The sequence below is a fragment of the Saccostrea cucullata genome, unplaced genomic scaffold (genome assembly GCF_032062105.1).
Source record: "Saccostrea cucullata isolate Sc308-1 unplaced genomic scaffold, CSIRO_AGI_Scuc_v1 ctg6022, whole genome shotgun sequence".
NCBI lineage: Eukaryota > Metazoa > Mollusca > Bivalvia > Ostreida > Ostreidae > Saccostrea > Saccostrea cuccullata.
This window is the reverse complement of record NW_026918217.1, coordinates 131558-135885: the sequence shown is the minus strand read 5'-3', so window position 1 is coordinate 135885 and position 4328 is coordinate 131558. Positions and strand designations below refer to the sequence as shown.

The 4328-nt window shown below is 31.5% G+C and overlaps 1 long non-coding RNA gene across 1 annotated transcript; it reads right to left on the bottom strand.

Annotated features, from left to right (window-relative positions):
• Positions 1–259: 259 nt before the first annotated feature.
• LOC134259391 (uncharacterized) lies at positions 260–2959 on the bottom strand. Its single transcript, XR_009990345.1, has 3 exons — positions 2653–2959; positions 631–694; positions 260–395 (listed from the first exon to the last, which is right to left on the bottom strand). It is a non-coding gene; the product is annotated as an uncharacterized LOC134259391 (long non-coding RNA).
• Positions 2960–4328: the final 1369 nt, after the last annotated feature.

Genomic DNA, 4328 nt, shown 5'->3' with positions numbered 1-4328 from the left:
TTTAATGCATTCATGTATTTTGTGAATTGTCTTAGGATTCATGTAATAATTGTTTCTATGTATTATTAAGCACTAAATCTATTCAACTGCATGTGTAAATGGGGAAAATGTGGATATGTAAATGATATATAATTGCAATGTGTAAAATGTGACATTTTCTTATATGAGGGAGTCTGTTCATGTAATTTTTTTTTATTAATTATTTTATTTATCTTGATAAAATTATTTCAATTAACAATATTGTTTTTCTTACCAGTCTGATGAACTCAACAAAGGTTACAGAGGTGAATGGTGGAAATATGGGTATTACAGGTGTCAAAACTCTTCGTTGATAACCAGACTGCATGCCGCACTGTAAAATCACCATTTTGGATCTTTAAAAGGGGAGGCTACTCCTGAAATCAAAGAAATTGTCATAAAAATGAGTAACCTGATTTTCTTTAGGTCTCACACAAGGAAATAATTTCACTATATGTTACTATATAGCTTTAATTAAATAAATTAATTAACTAGACCCTCAGCAGATAATTCATGAATGAGAAAAAAGATTAATGCTTAGACAAAATTTGAGATCAGAAAAAATATACCCCTTATGCAGCTTTTAAGAAAGAAAATTGAGACTAAACATACCTATACCCCGAAATACACATGGGCAAACAGCCAACACACCATCGAGGAAGTTACATCGATCATGCTTACCTAAAAAAAAGAGTTCCCTTTGATTCAGTGGCACAATTCTGCTGATATGATATTCCTAGTGCATGAGTCCAAAATTAAAACTGTAGACCTAAGTAAAGTTCCTGAAAATGAAAAAAGAAAAGAAATATTATTGTCTCTATATACATCATACATAGAACTACACTTGTTCATTTTAATTAGCTATCTCCTTGCATAAGACCTTTAAGGGTAATTTTATGCTATTTACCATGTGCACTGATTGCCATAAAACTAAAGAAAAATACCAGCCTTACAAAGTCACTTAACCATGACCTTTGACATACCTTACTAAGAATACCCTGGACAATTTGGTTTAACTTAAGACTTCTGAATTTTTAAATGCAGGTTTTGATAAATTAACCATTTAATATACTTATGAGCTCATAAACCTGTTCTTTAAAACTGTATAATAAAGAGTGTAAAAACTTTGAAACAAAGTATTATCACACATGTGATATGGGATAAATTATCACCACAGAAAGATCAAAGAAAATCACTGCAAATATGCGGCATTAATTCTTATCATTGTTTATTGTATGTCAAGTCTAGAATATGATATATCATTACAAATATTATGATTTTTAGCCGGGCACATTGCTCATAGAGCAATGCTCAGCTATTGCGACGGTGAGCAACAGAAAATGCTGCTTCTTCACCGCCAAATTGAGTTTACGAGTAAAAGTATGGTACGTGCACCAGCCGCTGTTGAGAAAACAAAATCCATTCAACACCTTAAGAAATAGTAAATTGAATATTTTTATCATAATATTAAATTGTTTAATATTTTTTCCTGGCTCCTTTGACTAATATTTTACAAAGTAATTCAACGGGTGCGAAAGGTTTTCACCAGGTATCCCTGTCTGCATCATATTCTATAAACAATATAATTAAAATTAGATGTTAGATCCGCTCGCATTCTCGCCACACTAACATCTAACAAGTCATCCCATTGAGGGTCACGTAAGAGGTTAAATTTGGAACACCTCTAGATTTATTCGCTTCAACAATATATGATGATTTTGCCAGCTGCGATTTGATTAATTGATAGAATTTGACCTATGACGTGACCCTCAACGGGATGTTGTTAGATGTTAGTGTAGCGAGTATGCAAGCGGATCTAACATCTAATTTGAATAAGATTGATTCTATAAATAAAGGTTGTACTATCAGGCTAACACAAATGCAGGGAACATCATTAATGACTTGATGCAAATCTCCCCGCTGAGGACACATCAGTGCAGAGACGTTTGACCTTAATCTTGCTGCATCAGTGTTTATTTACTTCTGTTGTATATAAAACCGGATTACCCCGAAACGATACGTGATAAATATTTTTCGCTGTTAATTTCTAGCTATATTTTATTTTATTTTTAAAACTATTTAATATTATACATGCCATTGAGATATTTTTGTGTGTATTACATATTCTCTAAACGTCTGAACGTGATTTTTAAACTGTCACCTTAGTCCTTGTTCATTATCCTGTAAATGAGCCCGGCTCAATACATTTACTATAAAAATAATTGGACAAATTTGTGAATGACAATATTCAATGATGCATAGCAATTAATCTTTTCCTGACATTCACCTTCTCCTAAAAATTTGTCGTGTTATTTATTTATTTATTGCAAAGTCGTCCCTGGACTAGTGCTACGGTCAAGGCAGCTGCAATGGGCCATGCAATTTCGAACCCTGCGTGGTGAGAGTTTGTCCCGAGACACAGTTAGATTATTCTAACTAGCACCAATATAGAATAAATCATACCGATTAATCAACATCACTACAATATGAGGACGTAAAAATAGGATAAAACATCCTTTAGTCCAGCAATAAGCCACTAAATTGTTTTTGATGTACCTTCAAACAAATCAAATTAATGTTCTTGATTCCCACTTTTCACGTTATGACTGACTTAGTGCTTCTTGATACCAAAACAATTTTTCTATTACCTATAATTTTGACTTTAGGTTGAATTCGCCAATTTCATGCTTGCGAAGTTGTGTCAGTGTGTGCATTACGACCACTCCGGCTACTTTCGTTATTTCTAACCAATGAAAATTGTCCTTACTTTTCTGTTGCGTCATGCAATTTTATTGCACGCATCACTGAATTGTAGAACACACATCACAAGATTTCGAATCTACATCACAAGATTATCGAACATACATCACAAGATTTCGAATATACATCACAAGATTATCGAACATACATCACAAGATTTCGAATATACATCACAAGATTTCGAACATACATCACAAGATTATAGAATATACATCACAAGATTTCGAATATACATCACAAGATATTGAATATACATCACAAGATTTCGAACATACATCACAAGATTATAGAATATACATCACAAGTTTTAGAATATACATCACAAGATATTGAATATACATCACAAGATTTTGAACATACATCACAAGATTTTGAATATACATCACAAGATTTTGAATATACATCACAAGATTTCGAATATACATCACAAGATTTTGAATATACATCACAAGATTTTGAATATACATCACAAGATTTCGAATATACATCACAAGATTTTGAATATACATCACAAGATTTTGAATATACATCACAAGATTTCGAACATACATCACAAGATTTTGAATATACATCACAAGATTATCAAATATTGCAACGTTTGACATGCCATATGGAAGCATATATTTCGAAATAAATTTGGAACATTCTAAAAACAGCTTTTATATCAGTAACATTTTTGGGAGTTGAACTATGTTCAATCCCATGGTCATCACGCATTTAACATACGCAGTAATTTGTGCTGATTATATAGAGCCGAAAGCGAGGCTACTGTGTCAACCTATTTACTCCGATGATATTCAACAGAAAACATGCATAAACATCCGCCACAAATAGTTCATATCATTTTCTCCTGAATTGATCTAATTTTCATTATTTGAAATGTTAGTAAATGTTATGATAAAGTAATCTTAATTTGAATGTTAGTTTTCATTCAGAGTAAAACTAAATTATAAAGAACCTCAAAAGATTTGTTCGTAATGAAAGTCATTTTTAGTGTAGCGTCATACACTGTAAGAGATTGTAAGAGACTGTAAGAAACGACAACTCTACAAACTGACTGCAAGCGGTAAATCTAGTCTTCCCGACAGTCCAGGATTTTAAGCAATTCAGTGTCTGAATGTCATTCTCAAGATTGTTGCAACTTAAAAAATCTGAAACAGTTGTCTGTATTTGAAATAATAATACTGTTCACTCACTTAACCTCCCGATGATAGATTTTATTTTACACCATGTTCAACTCCCATTAGTGCTTTCCGTACTTTGATTTTTAAATCAAATTTACAGTAATGTATAATGCATACTGTTTTGTGTTGCTGATCAATAATTGAAATATACATAATCTAATATTTATATTCCATGATGATCATTCCTATTTTTAGTTTTGTCAAACACAAGATTTATGAATCTCAGTTAACGAATCTCATTAATATCTTAAGTTTTTTTTTTACATAATAAAATATCAAATAAGAAGAGAGATGCATTTTCTTTATTTTCACTACATTTTTATCTGGTGATAAAACAATAAAATAAAAATAAAAACGGGGATTGCT